The sequence below is a fragment of the Chelonoidis abingdonii genome, chromosome 1, assembly GCF_003597395.2.
Source record: "Chelonoidis abingdonii isolate Lonesome George chromosome 1, CheloAbing_2.0, whole genome shotgun sequence".
Lineage (NCBI taxonomy): Eukaryota > Metazoa > Chordata > Testudines > Testudinidae > Chelonoidis > Chelonoidis abingdonii.
The window spans coordinates 354528469-354548781 of record NC_133769.1 but is presented as its reverse complement, the minus strand read 5'-3'; the positions used below and the strand labels follow the sequence as shown (position 1 = coordinate 354548781).

Here is a 20313-nt window from a genome sequence, read left to right as displayed (position 1 = left end):
CCCTTTTGTTGATTTTAATTCCCTGTAAGCCATGTCCTACTCGCCCCTCCCTCCATCAGAGCAATAGCAGACAATTGTTTCATGCAAAACCAGGCAAGGAGGCGATGGCAGCGCAGTGACAAGAGGGACATGATCATAGATTTCTCACAAAGTACGGGCCAGGCAATATGCCCTGGCAATGTGCACATCATGCTGATGAGCTCTGCATGAGCTCTGCAAACATGCTGGCCAAACAGGAAATGAAATTCAAAAGTTCGCGGGCCTTTTCGTGTCTACCTGGCCAGTGCATCTGAGCTGAGAGCGCTGTCCAGAGCGGTCACAATGGAGCACTCTGGGATAGCTCCTGGAGACCAATACCATCAAATTGCCTCCACACTATCCCAAATTCGACCCAGCAAGGCCGATTTCAGAGCTAATCACCTCGTTGGAGGTGGAGTAAAGAAATCAATTTAAAGAGCCCTTCAAAAAAAAAAAAAGGGCTTCATCATGTGGACAGGTCCAGGCTTAAATTGAGGTAACCCTGCTAAATTCAACCTAAAGTCGTAGTGTAGACGAGGCCTAAATCAATGATAGATGATGGGCAAAACATTTGTGTTTTCATTTTTAAGTGCACGCAGATTCATTACTTTACCAGTGACAGTTAATGGAGCTTGTGTGTGCCACTGGCATTAGCAAAGGCCAGGATTGTCAAATGTTCTTAGTCAGGCACAGATCTTTCCATTGTGGCAGCAAGTGTTTTTGATGGCAACATCTTCCAAGACAAACCAGTCTTGTCATAGCTGTAAACTTGTTCCAGTGCCCTGTTGTGCTTGGCTAAGGTCTCTTGCAATATTTTTTAAAATAACTCCCGAATCAGCAGACTCCTTTTCCCTGGTGACTGTTAGTTCTTGGATGTCATGACCTTTTTTAAACTGACTGAGCCATCTCTATGTAGCAGAGAAACATGTGTCTCCCCTCCTAAAGTTTTACTAAAACTCTTAGCCTTCTCGCATAGTAAAGGACGACCAATAGGAATGCCTTCCTCTCCTGCCTGTATAAACCACCAATAAAGGGCTTCATTTAGACCAATGTCCTTCAGTTGCTTCATGGTCTTCCAAGTTGTAGAGTTATTCGTGCTATATTTAAGAATTTGCTCGGTCTTGTGTTTGATGTCCGATACTGTACTTTTTCCAATGTTATAATTTTGGGCTATTTTTGCCAGTGACTCTCCTGTTTTATTTGATTAATAATCTCTATTTTACCATCCAATGACAGTACTACATGTTTTTGCTTAGGAGTCACAGTCTTTTTACCAGGCTGAAAAGACGCAATGTTTACAGTAATGTTGCCATGGAGGTGACTTCAATTTCCCATATTCATATGTGTATGTGGGTTATTCAGCTAATGTGGAGAGCCGGATAATGGAGATTTGCATAAACGGAAAGTAAAAATTTTACTTGCACAAAATTCATCTCCAAACATATAACAAATTCTCGTTAATATAAATTCATTATAAGATTGTGTGTCTGAAATTCTTCCAAAAATGGCTCATTCCCTTATGTCTCTACTCCTGTTAAATATTTTAATGTACAATCCTCTGTCAGAAAGTAATTGGCAATAGAATGCTAACTCCATTCTAACAAGCATAAGGACAAATTACTTTTATTCTGCAGTGATATGAAAATGACACTGTTCTCCTCTGTCCTCTCTTCCTTCTCTTGTCTTTCCATTTAGCTGATTCCCTTTCCTAAGCAACACCACAGAACACAAAAAAAATATGTAGAATTAACATGATGTTTGCTGCTATCACATTTTTCACTCTGCTTGTGCCTTCTACCCATCCTCTGTCTTATCTATTTAGACTGTAAGCAATTTGAGGGCAAGCACCATCTTCTGCTCTGTGATTGTACAGTGCCTCGCACAAGGGGACCCATTCTTGGTTGACTCTTTGGCACTACCAGAATAAACATCATAAAAAGAATACAAGGAAGTATGATTTACTGAAATGCTTGTCAGGTCTGTCTGAGCTCTGCTTCAGCAGTAGTTAAATGCTCATCAGCTTTACCCAGAAATTCAGGTTTTTAAAAAATAGCTCACTTCTCATGACTGCCGCCATTGTCATGTGTTACAGCAGGTCACGTTTAACACACTGTTCCTCCAGAGACTGCATTTCTGTGATTGTTCTAGAAAATCAGCCTGGATTGCAATCAGAAAGGCTCTAACTGGTATTTGCATTATGAACTAACCCCCCAAAACTGTTAGCTCAGCATCTGGGATACAAACATGAAAGCCAATTTTTTAATCCCAGTGTTTATTACTGATGTAGCAAAATGAATGCTTCAAAAAAAAGTTTTATCCTCCTTTATTATAGGAAGACTTGGAAGGATTAGATTTTCAGTTGTAAATATCAGTAAACATCAATTTCACAATATACCACAAACTGATGGAAAATATTTCTATTTATAATAATCGAAATGTACAGATAGGCAATGAAAGAACAAAGCTGCGTGGAACTTATTAGAGTTTGGTTTAAAGATATTTACTTAGTATATTTTGACAAGTGATGTTGACAATTTGTGTTTTAAAGGTTATAAAACTTTTAACTTCCTGACTCAACATCCATCATCATTAAATTATTATTGTCTGGCTCCCCCATTGTCTGACCCCCACTCCCAATTTCCTACAACTAGGAAAATTTAAATTGATAAAAAATGAAAAAAAATGCTTAAAAATAAATATTGACACTATTAGTCAAAATTATAAAAAAAAAATCAAATTCTGCTAAATATATGGTATTGGATTAAATTTTGATGGTGCTGTAAATAATGACGCAAATAAGCCTGGGAAATTCAGTCAGCCATGTGTTGACTTTTAATCTGAGGGTCCAGGATTCAAGTCCCTATTCAGACAGTAGGCTTTTAATTAAGAGGAAGAATTGTCTAGGGGTTAGGGCACTAGCCATGGAGCTATGGGATGGTCAGATCCCTGCTCTACCACTGACTTCCTATATGATCTCGAACAAGTCAGAGGGCTTGCCTAGAAGAGTGTGATTTGTAAAGTGTACTAACATGCAGTGCTCTAACTGCTCCATGTAAACCTTGCCGATATATTCTAAAAAGCACCTGCTTGGTACCTTCTGGAATGTGCCACCAGCATCTACACAGGACAGTTAGAGTGCAACACATTATATTGCTTTACAAATCACAACCCTTTAGCATGCTCTACCCGCACTTTACACAAGACTTTAGTCTCTCTGTGTCGCAGGTATGCATCTGTATAATGGTGATAATAGTACTAATGCATGGGGGCCATATGAGCACCTAACAGTAATGGGCCATATAAATACCTAAGACAGAGAGAGATGTTAAACAGGAAGTGTGAAAAATCTTGGCTCCAATAAATTAATGGCAAAACTCCCACTGATCCGAGTAACTATAGGCCTGTTAGTTTGACATCTGTAGTATGTAAGGTCTTTGGAAAAAATTTTGAAGGAGAAAGTAGTTACAGGAATTGAGGGTCAATGTAATTGGGAAAATCTCACATGGTTTACTAAGGTGATCGTGGCACCACCTGATCTTCCTTGTTTGAGAAGGTGCGATTATCTGACAAAGGGAAGATGCAGTGATCATATTTACCTCGATTTCTAGCTAAGCATTTTTGACACGGTTCCCATGGGGAATTGTTAGTGTAATTTGGAAAATGGATCGGAGATATGAAAATTGAAGAGGTCGGCATTAAGCGATAGTTGAACTGGTAAGGGAGACTCCGCGGATCGTATGGGTGAACTCTCAGGCTGGAAGGAGGTTAGGTATACTAGTGGAGTTCCTGCAGGATGGTTTTGGGCATCTATTTATCTTTTTTTACTTGACCTTGGCCAAAGGCAGGATGTGTTATAAGTTTGTGGATTGACCAAAGCTGGGGTATTGCTAACAGAAAGGACGGGTCATAGGAAGTCTGGATGACTTGTAATGGGTAACTGGAGGATTTAATAGTTGGTGAAAAGTGCACGTCATTGCCACTTGGGATTAATAATAGAATTTTAGTTATTACTTGGGGGACGCTCAGTTGAGCACGAGGAGGAGCGGACTTGGAGTATTGGTTGATGCGGATGTATGAGCTGCCAATGCAGATAAAGCCGTTAAAAGCCAAATGCGGTTTTAGGATGCATCAGGCGAGTTATTTCAGCAAAATAAGGGGTGTAGTACCGTTATATAGGGCACTGGTGGACTCATCGGAGACGTAGTGAGTTGTGGTTCCATGTTTAAGAAGGATGATTCAAATGAACGGTTCAGAACGGGCTAACTGGATTGATCCGAGGAATGAACTGCTTATGAAAGGAGACTCAAGAGCTGGCTTGTTTCCTGGCCAAGAGGCTGCGGAGGGGATTGTTGCTCTATTAATATATCAGGATTATTTTGGGGGGGGAGGAATTATTTAGTTAGTACCAATGTAGACCAAGGACAATGGTATAAACTGGGATTAGGAGTTGAGACTTGAATTGAGATGCAAGGTTTATAACATTTAGAGGGTGAAGTTTGGAACAGCCCTTCGAGGCAGTCGTGGGGGAAAAGATTCTGCTTTAAAGACTCGCGTTGATAAGTTTATGGAAGGTATTATGATTGATGGGTAGTTTAATTTGGCATTTCTATGGTTATTCAGCATAATCTTCTCAATGTTCCCTTGATGGGTTGGATGGATTGGATCGTGAGTTGACTGAGAATTTTCTTTGGGGCTGAGGTTTCCAGATATGCTAGGTTCTAGTCGCGTTATATTGGGTCGAGGATTATCTCCAGGGCGAAGAATCTCTGCAGGAGGAGCCGTGGGTTTTTCCTTCCTTGCGATGAGGCTGAGTCGCTTGGCTGGTGGAACCTCTGCAGCTTGAGGTTCTTCACCACAATTTGAGACTTTCATAACTCGGAAGGGTTAGGTTGTATAAGGAAGTTGGGATGGGTAGGGGTTCTGTGGCTGCTTTGTGCAGGAGGTCAGACTAGATGATCATATTGGTCCCTTCTGACCTATGAGTCTATGAGTCTATAGCCAGGATTTCACCAAGGATGTATATTGGTCAGAAAATGGGTATAACGGAGTGTAAGTTGCATAATATGGTATGCAGTTGTGCAAAATTCCGTAGCTATAACTGATTTGTTATTCTACAAAAATTAAATACAGACTCTACAAAAAATGAGTGTTTAATCCCATTTCCCCTAGGGGTACATCCTACATGAAAAAAAAACAACAATCTATAGCCTCTTCCTGAAGCTATATTTTAGCAAATGCCACATTAATAATATTATATAAAACATTTATCTGCAAGATTTTTTTGCCTGGCCCGGTTCAGAGATTTTTTTATAAGTAAATAGCCACAATGCTGCCACCTGTGGACAGCATTCATTCAAAAACTGTGGGAAATAGTACTTGTGCATTTCAAACATAGGCAATACCAAATAGGAGTTAATATTTAAAAGATGTTTTTTGAGGGCAGACACTCTGGTGTAGAGTGGCTGCTTTACACAGCACTGTGGCATAACTCAACCTTAAAACTGGTTTAGCTGTTGCAGGGAGGATCCCTCCTAATCCCGCCAATGGCACAGACCTAATGTAGGTGGCTTTATGACATTCACCATTCCTACTGTCAGTATCAGAGAGAGGAAAGTGGACACACATAGAGGCAAGTGGGTAAGGCCTGGATGACTCTTTTTGTCTTGTGGAAAATTTCAATTAAAAAAAATTGAATCTCAAATCGGGATGAAAAGTCAAACATTCAAAATATTTTGTGGACAAGAAATTCTGAAAGATTCCATTTCAGGAACCCAAAATGGGTTCTTTTGGCTCGCTGGCTGCCCACCTCATGGGCAGGGTGCTTGGCTCCCCTCCACGGGGATTTGTCTCCTTGGTTATTCAAGGAGTCAGAGAGCTGAGCAGTTTAGGAAGGCAGGTAGACCAGAGAGCCTGAGACCCCAAGAAAGCAGGCTCCCAGAGAGACAGGCAGCCTGGGAAGCCTAGGTCCTCATGGAGCCTGGCACCCTTTGAGGGGGGCTTCTGGAGAGGTGGGCAGCCCAGGGAACCTGAGAGCTGAGGGTGCAGGAGCCAGTCAGGGTGGAGCCTAGGAGCTGGGCAGCTTGGCAGGGATCCCAGACCAGGGAGCCGGGTGGGCTGGCAGTAAAGCAGGAAGGCCAGCAGGCTCGTCTGCCTGTTCTCCATTTAAAGTTTTGGTGGAATCAAAACATTTCCACAAAACATTTAGATTCTATGGAGTCAGCATTTTCCCAAGGACAATTGTTCCATCAAAAAGTTTTTCACCAGCTCTTCTGTGCACCCCACCAATCTTGGGCTGCGTTCAGCATTTTATGACTGTTGTATCCTGGCTTATATTAGAGCAACCCTCAAGCTAGTTTTACTGCACAAAAGGGACTGGCCTGCACTGAACTGAAGCAAGAAGAGCAAATGAAAGATTCAAACCACCTTTACGCACCCCCTCACGCCTGACTTGTGCTCTGTACAGTTTGGCTGCACCAGAGCATCTAGTCCCTTGACCTCTAACTTGAGTTATTTTTTCTTAATTACCTTCTTGTCACAGATACTGAACATTTCGCTTATGTTCAATTCTATCTTTCCTCACTCTACTCTCCTCACACTGATCTCCTTTCTGTCCTCTCGCACAATTTGCCACTATTATTGGTGCAACAGCCTTCTACTTCATGGCATTCCTGGATTTTGTCTCATTAACTCATTACCTCATTTCAAACTTCGGCTGAAAAACATATATATTGCCATAGCTGGGTCTGCAAAATTCCCCTTCCTCCACTATGATTCGTCTCTGCAATTGTATTGTTTATCTCTGTAAAGAATACAGAGTTTATGGAAGACACTAAGCAAAATAAAGTTGCATTGCAAAAAGCATCTTTCTGTTTTCCTGTACAAAATAAATAAGCTAACATCAGGTTCAATATGATGGAATGCACACGGCCATGACAAATCATACTCTATTAGCCTGCATTTATTTTCAAAGGTTCTCTCGGGTTATTACATTAAATTCCATATCCGAGAGCACTCAGTGCTTACAACCCAATTAGAGCCAAGGGTAAAAACCCTGATATATACACTTAAATAACAGGAGTGAACATTTTCTCCTTTCCTAACAAAATCCATTTGCTAAACAAACATGTGTTAGATGTTCCCTGACTCCAGGGAAGTATCTTTGGAATGGTTCTACATATTAATGCCCAGTCTGAAAATCTTTGTCCGTGAAAGCAACAATGTTTTGCTGCTGACTTGTCTAGCTCATTCCATTCATTGGCTAACATTTTTCAAAAGAATCTTTGCGAGGGTGGATCAAACCTTTTAGCTTCAAGGGTTTCTTGATTTGTGGAGGTGTTTTGTATTAGTGTCCCTTAACGCAAAGCTAGGTGATCTTACACACACACACACACATCAGGGTGACTGTGCTGGCTGAGAGTGAGTCCAGCCCCTTGGTGGCCTCATGGAGTCATAGTGCACAAAGCCTATGATTTTGCCTGGCTCCGGCATCCACGTGTGTACAAGTATCGAAAGGTTCCTTGCAGTTTCTCACCTCCTTTGCACAAGGGTGTAGGATGGAGCATGACCCAACTCTTTGCTATTAGCTGTAACAGAGACATTCAGCTGAGCCCCATGGTTAATTAGCTAGCAAATAGGTTCCTCTGACTTCTTGTGTTTCAGATTTTCCCCTCACTGTGGAAAGTTAGGCCATGGCTGTAGCAACATCTGACATCAGGAATGAGTGATGAGAGAGCCCTCTAGCAAGGTCAGTGCCCATCAGGTCACGGTTTTGCTAATTTTAAAGCAGTACAACCAAAGATGATGGTCAGCATTACTGACAATAGAGACAAAAATGCAGAGCTTCAAATGCTGCAGCAGTGAGGTCAGAGAGGAGTTCTAGTAAAAAACCAACATGTCTTAAGGAAATTCAATTCCAGGATTTCTACTCCCATTTGAGGAAAACTTCTCTTAAAGAGGAGCTGTTGTTGTATGGTATGAGGGGCTGACATGCAAAATCCATTCAGAAACTAAAGGTACTTCAGAATGAGGTATCCTACTTGTTAAGCAGGGTGTCTCATCATGGGCACATTAAACCAGTACTTTGTGATCTCAGCTGGATGACTACTGATTTCTGGGTGGAGTAGAAGGCATTGCTTTTGACCTCTAAAGCCCTAAATGTCTTGGGATCAGCCTGCTAGGGAGACCACTTTTCTCCCCATGTGCCACTGTAGTGGAGATCACCAGAAGAATTCAAGCCAGATCTCCCTTTTTATGTAGGAGAGTGGGCTGTTAATAGGTCCCTCGTGGAGAATGCCCTCAACTTCATAATTCACTCCCTCTGCTTAGTCCAAAGTTAATCAAATCTGTTGACTTTCTGGGCATGCTGCAAAGCACATCTATTTTCACAGGCTTTTGGGGAGGAAGGAGCATGGCCAGGGCTGGCAATTGTGAGGCTTGTGGGATATTTTGGATTAATTACTTGGCTGCCTACATTCTGGCTATTTTGCAGATATTTAGACGAATGGTACACTTAATGCTTGTCTAAAGCTCCTAGCACTTATTTTTATTGGGTATATAAATCAAAATACTTGTACAGCAATGTACGATTATGATGAACTATGGGCACTGGAAACACATCTCAGATTTAAAGGTACCGTAAAAAGTCCTTCCTTAACAGACAAAAAAGGTAACTAACCTTTCGTAACTATTGTTCTTCAAGGTGTGTTGCTCATGTCCATTCCATGCTAGGTGGGTGCCTGAGGGAAACTCACGTAAAGGACTAGCATAGATTTGCTGCATGCCCAGCCCCTGGGATGAAGAGTCCCTCGATGACAGGGACTAACTAGTCACACTCCTATGTGCACTTACTCTACGTGCAAGAACTATATACGCTAATTACAAAAATGACAATAACTATGACCAGAAAAAAGTCCAAAACCACTGGAAAAGAAGCCTTGCCACAGCAAGATTGTTTCAGCAACCGTCACGAGCAGTAAGAAGGAACTGAGAGGGTGTGGGGTTGGTGGCACCCCTTATACAGGAGCATATGGATGTGATTCCAGAGGGTGCTAGAGTCGGCCCCAATAGATACCACGAAAGGAAAAATCCCTAGCAACAGTACACGTGGCTCACACATACCTAGCACGGAATGGACATGAGCAAGAACTCGAATAAGAATAAATGTTCTACTGCCAGTTGTGCAGTGTTAATAATAAATTATAAACACTTCTTTTGACATGATTTCACTGGTCCAAGATTTCCAGCATAAAATTTATTATAAATGTGTTCAAATACGTTAAGATTCTCAGGACAGGTATTAAATATAAGCGTAACTTCCTAATGTAGTTTAGTCATAATAGGATTCTAACCAAAACAGCTGGATTAATGTCATGTCTTCCTTTAAATTTATATTTCTTGCTGCAATAGATGCAAAGGTTCCTAATTTTACTGGGAATTTCCAGTGAAAACTCTTTGTCCTTCCCCTTTCCATTCATTATTTATTAATTATTATTATTATTTACTTTTATTATATTTTTTCCTGGAAACTGCTTGTAGAATATTATTAGCCCAACTGTTTTTGCTTTCGAGAAAAATAAGACATGAAATTAGATGTTAATTCCGCTAGCTGCAATAGCAGGCCATATAAGTGAATGGCTTTACACCTCACAATAATCTACAGAAGACAAACAGCATCGCAGTGTTGGTGTCAGTGCCCATGGAAAAGGATGCCTTGAAGGAAGAAGATGGTGCATGTCTTCCCTAAAATTACATTTGCTCTTGTCTATTGCTGGATGATGGGCAAATGTACAAAATGAAGGGATTAAGTTCAAACTGACAGAAAACAGCAACATCTGCTTGTGATCATGCTATCCACAAGCGGCAGACTGTCCTACTTAGCAGAATCTTAAAGCAACAACTGCTGGGTCTTTAGCAACGTCTGAAGAATTTTGAAGGGAAAAGGGATTAGAAAAACAGTAAATATTTATAGCCATGAAGTTGCTTCTGCACTAGATATTGGATTACCAAAGTATCATATTATGCAGTGTGATTGTATTAAATCAGAAATCTTCCTTACGCCCTTCTACTTCCAAATAAACTATAAATATTTGTATATTAAATATTATATGCATTGTACAGTCATAGCAGAATCAGAAACATGTGATGGTAGAACAGAAGTGGGCAAACTATGGCCCGCGGGACCCTCCTGCCTGGCCCCTGAGCTCCTGTCCCGGGAGGCTCACTCCCAGCCCCTCCCCTGCAGCCTCAGCTTGCCCTGCCACTCCTGGGACAGCGCCACTTCAGACCCCGGCCTGACCTGGTGCTCTGTGCAGTGTGGTAAATGGCTGGGTGCAGTTGGGCTGCGTGGCTGCCTGTCCTGGTGGTCTGGGGGGCGTGACTGTAGGGGGTTGGATAGAGGGCAGGAGAGGTTGGATAGAGGGCAGGCGAGTTTGGGGGGTGGTGGTCAGAGGGTGGGAAGGTAGATAGGGGTTGGGGTGGTCACAGGGTGAGGAACAGGGGGTTGAATGGGGGCAGGGGTCTGGGGTGTGAGTTAGGAAGGAGGGGGGGTTGGATGGGGTGGCAAGGGTCAGTCAGGGATAGGGGTCTGGGTGGGCGGTCAGGGAACAGGGAAAAGGGGTGGCTGGATGGGGCAGCAGGGNCAGGGAGTGGGGGGAGGGTGGATGGGGCACGGGTCCCAGGGGTGGGCTGTTAGGAAGCAAGAAGCAGGGGGGAGGATATGGGGTGGGAGCCGGGCCACACCCCCTCCCCTAACCAGCCCTCCATACAATTTCCAAAACTCAATGCGGCCCTCAGGCCAAAAAGTTTGCCTGCCCCTGAGGTAGAACATAATGTTGCTTCTTTTCCTGTTTACTCTGATCAATACGTACAATAACTAGGATTCTCACCACAGACAGCTGGTTTTAAAATAAACTGGTAGAACACAGCATCACAGGACTTATGCCACAGTAACTGGCATGAAATTTTTAGAGATCATGTTATTTATTAGTAAGAATTAGAGTCATCACGTATACTGGAATAATTGGACATCCCTTTTGGGATGAAATGAACTTGAAAATGGACATGATTCACAGGATAAACTAACCATCATTTCATCATTGCTCATCCATGATCTTGTCTTTTAAAATAGTCTATTGTGACAGTTCTTGAGGGCACCCAGGACTGCGAGTCATCTTGTTACCCCCTGCCTCCAACAAGAGGGACTCTCCCTGGCACTACCAGCCTTTCAGCCACTCAAGTACTCTCTTCTGGTCTGTGCCAGGCCTAACTTTGCCTTGCAGGTTAACAATAGGTGCACCCCAATCCCTGAGTCCCTTTAGATTGTTCCATTGCGGTATCCAACCCCTGACACTGGCTACTCACAGAAATCCCAGATCCTCTGCACCAAGAGGTGCGGTATACCACAGTGTACCAATTTTACATTCAAATACTGCTTCTGTAAACTACACAGCACTTGTGAACACTTATAATAAAACAAAAGAAGATTTATGAAAGAATCAAAATTTAACTGGAAACAACAGAGAGCAATGGAAACAAATGGTTACAATACAAAACAAAATCATAAAACATAAACCTAGGGGTACACTGATCAATAGTTACTTTTTCTTTCTGTTGAAGTAGATTTCTCTGCCTGCCCCAAAGTTCAATCTATTGCAGAGCTGGATGGTTTCTCAAAAAACAGGCTCCAAACATTCATGAAAGCAGATTCGCCCCACAATGGGTTTCTCAGTGAATGGATATACAGTGCTTCTTCCTCCTCTGTGTTGTACTGAAAACAGCCTTGTGCTTCCAGCCACAGACAGGGCGAACCCGGCCTTGTTGTAAAGCTTAGTTTTTACATTTAAGTTGTTTGATGATTTGTTGTTGCCTCTGATGGTTTCCCATTCAAAGTCTTAGTATTGCAAAAAGCTAAACAAATGAATCTTGCATTGCATCACTGGCCAAACAGGGCAAGGTGAGAACTCTGCCTTGCTCTAGGCACATTACCTCCTAATGATTAATTTCCTAAAGCACACTGTCACTATAGAACATTAATCCCTAAATGTTAAATATTATCCTTACCTATATCTCACAACGAACATGAATCTTGACAAACAGCAAGCTTTCTGTAGATGCCTTACATATTACCCTTTATGGGTAATATTACCCCCTTTTTGAAAGTATAATTTTCAGTTACCAGATGTGTGTGGTACAGTGAGTTTGTCATGTATGAGGTGAGAGATGTTTGCAAAGAACTGGGCACCCTTTGCCTAGGAGCCTGGGTGTCACAATCGTCCATTCAAGAACTTCTTTGTGACAAAGTGGTGGCTGCTCTTCTCAAAACTTCACATCCTGGTGAATCTCTAAACCTGCATTTGATTTGTTCTAAATATTTCTATGAAAGAGGTTGTTATGGCCAGTACCACAAGAAAAGGGAGATTCTAACCCATTCACAATAAATATCAAAGTGTGGGGGGAATGACTTGTAAGATTCTTCAGGTGCATTTCCAGACCTCCCCAGCTTTAAAATCCTTTCAATCCCTAAAATATGGACAGTGCATATTTTGCATAGAACAGTTGGCTAAGCAAGGCCACAGTAGTGGAACTCTGGGAAATCTAGTCAGTTAAACCTTTCCAAAGACTCCAGTTAGAATCTGGACTGATGTCAGACCAGATGAGGAAGTACCACAAACCTGGACCTGTAAAATTTCACACGTCCTTTAGAGACACGTTTGTTATTATTATTTAACCAGAAATTCGATTTTATTCAGTGGAATTCATCCTCCTGGGTAGGAAATCACCTGCACAACTGGTAGAAATTTGAAGAGCCACAACTATACAATTAATGAGTTGTGTCAAAGGGACTATGCATAAATCAGAGGCTCTCTCATAGACTATCCATACTGGGAAAACCCGTAGCACAGTCCAGGCACACAGCATCTAATAAGCATATACTCCTGAATCAGCAAACAAACCTTAATATGGGTTTGAAGGTAAGAGAGCAGCACATGCCAGCATGAGGAAAGATTCACTGATGCCTTGGATTCTCACGGTGATCACCAGGGAAACCAGAAATCCATTTGCCGCAGAAAAATGTGGAAAATGCAAAATCTGTGTTTTCACAGAGAATCTTTAGTTTTTACATTTTGTGGAAAAATAAAAAACACATATTAACTATTAACTAAATTTTACTGAAAGTACCCGTGTCACTCATTCAATGTGTGTAACCCTCCTGTGGCTGATTTTTGAATATGCTTTAAATGTATATAGCTAAACATACTCCAATAAATTGCTTCCCGTGTATAGAAGGTACTCAACAACACACAGGAGTTCATGTTTTAATACATCTCAAATTTCACTTCAGCCTCCAGACATGAGTAGTTAAAGTTATGAAAAGAAGCCCAAAACTTTAAAAATCACTGCTAAAAACTGTCACTGAGTTTGGGGAGGACAAATTCACATTGATTGTAGGCTTTGAACTTAATGAAAAATGGTAAATATATCAATAAAACACTGCGTTAGGCTGAGACCTATATATACTGTGGCTAAGGAAACTAAAGTTCAGCTTACATTTCAATAGCAGAAAAAGACAGGTTTTCATGTTTAGTTTTGTTTTTTATTGGAGAATTTTGGGTTTTTTAAATCGTAGAATGGATTACTGGTGATCACTATACAGAAAGCCTTGACTGATCCTGAAAATTAAAGCCATTTAACACCTGGTTCTACATGGAATAAATTGGATTTCTCCCTTGATTTTACCTACTCAGATGATTGCTGAAAGTCGCTTTCGTAAAAGGGTAACTGATTACATCTCTATGAAGTGGAAATGTGCAGCAGGTGGTTACTTTAGGTTGTTATTGTGTAGCCAATAAAATCTGTGTGCATTGCATCTGTACCTACAGTCAGTCAAGCTATAGTCCCTGCCATCTCTCCACCCAGCAATGAGTATTGCTGGTTCCTCAAAGCTACTTTATCTGTCTAAAATAAAATAAAATAAATAAAAAGCTTGCACCTGAACAATCCACAATAATGCCCAGCACTGGTAAGCATACAGTGGTTTTACTGGAGAATTCCAAATTTAAAACAATGTATTGTTTTGGCCAAGAAGTCTTGCACTGTGACCAACTTGGGAAACAGTTTATTCATTGAGGTCTGTGGAGAGTAAAAATCTGATCCATTTGCCAATGACATCAATGGGACTATGACTGCATCCTGGGTTGTTGTAGTGAGATTTGGAATTCCTTATACAACATTCTAACACCTTAAACATTGGCATTAAGAAACTTAAATCAGTATATTGCTTTCAAAATACTGGGATTTTTTTCTGCTAGGTTCTTCCTTAGGGGACAAGGGATCAGCAACAATATTGAATGTTAGAGAAACCAAAATACCAGAAAAGAAGAATCAAAGCTTTAGAAAAACACACAAACTCTCTCTTCTCACAGTGCTACAAACCCCTCTTATTCTGCTTTATAGTAGCTAGAACCGCAGCCACTCCTTCACTCACTCCTATCAGTTAAGCGAGATTAACACAGCATCTCTTCCAACAGTAAGGTTGATTAAATAAAATGTGATTATCTTCTATCAACAGATCGCAAGGAAAAGATGAAGATTAGGATTTAGCGGAAGGATAGGGTAAGGACAAGAGTGAAGTGACAGAAATGAATAAGTGATGTATATGTTAAATTGTTAATAGTCATGTGAGCGCTTGAAAAAAATCAGAACTCTATAACATGGCAACTACTATGTTATATTTTGTTGCTAATGATTATAGTATCTTAATACCTCACTTCCAGTTATAATGAATCTTAAGGATAATTTTATGACACATTTTCATTAGCTAGTGATACCGTATAAAGCAAGAATGAGTGGGTCTTCATGAAAGACAGAAGCAAATATAATTGTATTAGGACTAGAGCTGGATAAATAACAAAGGACAAACAATGGACTAAACTTGCAGCTTTCTCCCAAGCCCTGACCAAGGGGCAACACGTTGCCGCACAGTCTCTGGAGCAGACCGGAAGAGGGATTGCATCTCAGAGCACGAGTACTCCGACTGAACCAAATTCATCCCTAATGTAACACCATTGACTTTAAGAAACCTAGATCAGGGATTTATTTTAGGTTATTACAAATGCTTGTGTATTGAACATATAGGTTTGTTGTATCTTAGGCACATTTAATATGTGCAATTTCAGCTTTACGTGGTCAGCAAAAACAAAAACAAACAAAAAAAGAGAGAAAAATAATTTAAACACTGTTTCTGTAGTGCGGGCGATTCTGGACTCAATGTCATTTTGACTATACACGATTTTCGCTTTATGCACTGACTGCGGAACGTAATCCCAGCAAAAGATGAGACAGACCTGTACCAATTGTTAAATACTACTAGTAACTCAGCTGGTGGAACAGCATTATCTGTAGGTCTGTGTCAGGCACAGAAATGTGCTTTCAAGTAATTAACAATTAGTTCCTATTTTTTCTAATTAATCATGGGGGTGATCTGCATCATAGAGAAGAAACACTGGCCGTGGAAGGAGCTCTTGATAGTCGATTATGGCTTAACTGTTGTCTTATGAGAGTAGAGAATATGGTAACATTATTGAATGAATGAGAATACATTATAATCTAATTATAATAAAGTGCACTGCAATGGTATTCAACTGGGAAGAATTCTTGCAGTAATGAAACGCACACTTAATACTGCTCCATTTTTTAAAAATGGCTACTTCATTTGCATACTGATAAGGGGAGAGTTAGGCAAGCAAAAATTGAATGCAAAGTAGTCTGATAGAAAAGGGACAAAGAGTCCTGTGGCACCTTATAGACTAACAGATGTATTGGAGCATGAGCTTTTGTGGGTGAATACCCACTTCTCTCTCTGAAATTTGCTCAGGATTTAGCCTGAAACAGCCAAAGAAGAAGTCAAATAAAACACGCAACTGGATCACAACACTATAAATGTATTTGAAGGAATGGGCTATGTATTCAAAATATTACCCATGAGACAAACACTGAAAAGCAGAACTGCACTAATTTTCTTCTACTCTAGGGCAAAAAGCAATTTGTGTGAGCAAGTATATTTTCAAGACGCGTGCTTCACCATGTAGAACAGGGTGCATGTTCCAAAATTGGCATATTTAGAGCTTAATCCCGAGACAGTCAAAACTCCTAATAACTTCAATATGGATTTCAGGTTTATAAGGACTTAAAGATTGGGCTAGTGCAGTAGTTTGCAAACTTTTGTACTGGTGACCCCTTCCACACAGCAAGCTTCTGAGTGTGACCGCCCCCTTCCTTATACATTAAAAACACTTTTTTATACATTTAACACTATTATAAATGCTGGAGTAAAAACAGGGTTTGGGGTGGAGGCTGACAGCTCACAACCCCCCCATGTAATAACCTCGCGACCCCCTGAGAGGCCCCAATCCCCAGTTGTAGAATACCTAGGCTAGTGAAATTCTGTCTATGGTACTTTTTATGGCACTCATTACCCTAGTATCTGAGCCCCTCACAGCCTTGTAATGTATTTATCCTCCTACGAAGCAGGGAAATACTACTTCCCCTTTATACAGAGAGGCAACTAAGGCACAGAGTATTAGGTATTTAGACACCTAATTCCCACTTAAATCAAGGGGAATTAAATGCCTTTGCGGATCTGGGCCTTACCAAAGTCATATAGGAAGTGTGTGGTGGAGCTGGGAAATTTAACCAAGGACTTCCAAGCACAAGAGTAGTGCCCTAACCACTGGACCATTCGATGTGTATGTAGGACACACATCTATAGTGGAGGGAGTGTGATGGTGCCCCTGCATGGAGTAGAGGGAGCAAGAGCATGTAAATTCCTTGTACCATCACGTACTCACTTTTGCAAGGGCCACCTACAATCTATCCCTTTGTGAGATGTAGGTTCAATAAGGCATCACAACTATCTGGAGGACTGTAATTAATTTTCCAATGTAAACGTATGGTCTCAAATCTGCAGCACTCGCTCCTTCATTGTAACAGTGGGGTACAACTGAATAGTCCCTTCTGAAATTTTGCTGCAAGTTCTGTTTTGATGAATGAGAATGGAAAGCCAATTCAAAGGTTACAATATGGGCAGGCAAGAAACAAACATTTGTCTTTTAACCACATAACTAACATTTCCTGGCTAACAGGTGATGTCAATACCAGACAAAATATTGGCAGAAGGAAATTTTCACAAATTTATTTAGACTGCTGCTGCTATCAATGAAAGAAGCTAAGAAATCAAGACATAAATTCTAAAAATAATGAACCAAACCTCATCGATATCTGAGACGAAAAGATTAATGTGTATGTACTTTGGGAGAAATGCAATTATAGAAATGATAAATCTCTTTCAGTCTCAGATCATAATTTCAATTAATGAACAAGTGTCCCAGTCTATGAAGAGCCATTTCATTTTGATATGAACATTCTTCAGCAGATCTGATGGATCTAATCATTTCCATAGCTATCTACAGTTCAAGAAAGCATTCAAATTTGGATTCACGTGTCGTCGTTGATCCATGAAACTCTACTGAAATTTATGGCAAAGTTTAGGGTGTACGTCAGAGCAGATTTCTGATCCTATATTTTAGGAGGGCAAAGTTACAAAGGTCTGAGGACCAGTTCCCCTTTTTCAAAGTGTAATTTTAAGTTCCAAAATTTGCACTTGCATTCAGGTAGTTGTGAGGAGTAAGTACCCAGATCTTCACTTGCAATTCAAGTCCTGGTGCAAACTATGCAGTTTCCAAATTTTCAGCTGCAAACTGCATTAACAGAAAATCATTTTGAAAATTTTGCCCATAATATCAATGCGTATAATATTCAACAATCCGCAATTGGAGTCAATTTGTTTCTGTGGCCACATTTCACATAAATCATGTCTATCTTTTGGCTTAATCTGTTCTGAGTGCAACAAGACCAGTCCTTGTTTACTATTTGCAAAGGCAAGTGTGACAGGTTAGATCACAAAATCCCCCTTGGGAACTGCCAGACTGATGTGCCAAGACTACTTCTGCCTCTCCTTTCCCTGCCAGCTCAGGACTCCAGCACCCTGTCTTGTTGAGTCAGACATGCCCATCTGCTTCAACAAAGACTCAGGGTCTGAATTACTTGCCCCAAAGCTGCAGACTTAACTGAAAGCAGCTTACAGAAGTGTTCTTGTCTTTAACACTCAGATGCCCAACTCCCAATGGGGCCTAAACCCAAATAAATCCATTTTACCCTGTATAAAGCTTTTACAGGGTAATCTCATTAATTGTTCGCCCTCTATAACACTGATAGAGAGATATGCACAGCTGTTTCCCCCCCCCCCAGGTATTAATACATACTTTGGGTTAATTAATAAATAAAAAGTGATTTTATTAAATACAGAAAGTAGGATTTAAGTGGTTCCAAGTAGTAACAGACAGAACAAAGTGAATTACCAAGCAAAATAAAATAGAAAATGCAAGTCTATGTTTAAGAAACTGAATGGAAATAAAATCTCATTCAGTCGGCTTCCTTTTACAGACTAGTCTCCTTCTAGTCTGGGTCCAGCAACCACTCACACCCCCTGTAGTTACTGTCCTTTGTTCAAGTTCTTTTCAGGTGTCCTTGGGGGTGGAGAGGCTCTCTCTTTAGCCAGCTGAAGACAAAATGGAGGGTCTCCCACGGGTTTAAATAGACTCTCTCTTGTGGGTGGAGTCCCCCTCCTCGCTCCTATGCAAAGTCTAGCTCCAAGATGGAGTTTTGGAGTCACATGGGCAAGTCACATGTCCATGCATGACTCAGAACTACAGGTAGCAGCCATGGTTCACACGCTGCCTTGAACATCCTCAAGTAGACTTCTTGTGTGGATTGGAGCATACCAAGATCCATTGTTCCTTAAGTGCTTCTTGATTGGGCACTTAACTTTGCAAATTCTTTTCTAAAGAAACTGACCAAATGCCGTACAAAGCTTACTTAGAAATCAAGCAAGTATACAGCCAATATTCATAACTTCAAGTATAAAAATGATATATGTGTACAAATAGGATGAATAGATTCAGTAGCGCATAACCTTTACAGAGATAAGTTACATGGCACATGTAGCATAAAACATACTCCAGTTATGTTATATTCCCATAAGGCATTATGGGATACATCATCACAACAAGATACTCAGAACGGTTGGAAGTTTGAAGCCTAATGAGAGCTCAACTGTCCCTAATGTTGGACAGATGTTGGCTGATTCCCATAAGCAACTCTTAAGAGAAATCTTAAAACTCAACAAACTGAAGACTCGAATTCACTGACTACATCATCTTTCTGCCTCTTTCCACAGAGAGGGATGCAAGGCTCAGAAACCCCACTAGAATGTTTGGTTTTTTTCCCCAAAGGAGTTGTGTCATAAACAGATAGTAGGAGATAATAGAACAGAAGTACTTTATATCTGTTTTGACTGTAAAGGCTTAACAAGCTCAGTAAGCCTGGCTGTCACCTGACCAGAGGACCAATCAGGGGACAGGATACTTTCAAATCTTGAGGGAGGGAAGTTTTGTGTGTGCTGTTAGTTTTTGGTTGTTGTTCTCTCTGGGTTCTGAGAGTGACCAGATGTGCAACCAGGTTTCTCTCCAATTTCTCCGAAAGGCTCTATAAGTTCAAATAGTAGTACTAGAGTAGATAAGGCGAGTGAGGCTTATGCTATGTTTTCTTTTTTGCACTGCTGGTGCAAGATCATTTGTTGGCTGGAGCGGAGATTCAATTGTCCTTGGGCTGGGATTAACTGCTTACTAAGAGGTTCTTAATGTGTATGCTTTATCTTAGGCTGGGAGGGTGATTCCCAGTGTCTATAAGCTGAAAACACTCTGTGTCTAATCCATTCTTAACTTTAAAAGATAATTTTACCTGTTTTCTCTCTATTATCAAATTTTCTTGTTTAGAACTGATCTGTTTTTTTATTCTGGTGAGACGCCAGGGGACTGGTCTGGATTCACCAGGGACTTGGTGGCGAGAAAGGAGGGAAGGGGGGAGAGAGAGCTAATTTCTCTCTGTTTCAGGATTACTGTCTTCTCAGGGAAGATCTGGAGGGGGAAGAGAAGGAGGGGAGAAGGTCATTTCCTCTCTGTTAACTCAAAGGAGTTGTGAATACGTGATCTTCCAGGGTCACTGGGAGGGGAAGCCTGGGGAGAGGCAACGGTGCGGGAAAGGGTTTCTTTCCTGTGGTAAGATCCAGGGTCTGGGTCTTGGGTCCCCGGGCAAGGTCTGGGGGGACCAGATGTACCAGGCACTGGAATTCCCTGGTTGGTGGCAGCGCTACAGGTTCTAGCGGTAGTCAAGCTTAGAGGA

At 41.1% G+C, this 20313-nt stretch overlaps 1 protein-coding gene across 15 annotated transcripts in view; it reads right to left on the bottom strand.

Annotated features, from left to right (window-relative positions):
* Window positions 1–20313, bottom strand: part of DLG2 (discs large MAGUK scaffold protein 2) — a 1558615-nt gene that overhangs the window by 92454 nt on the left and 1445848 nt on the right. The window lies entirely within an intron of this gene.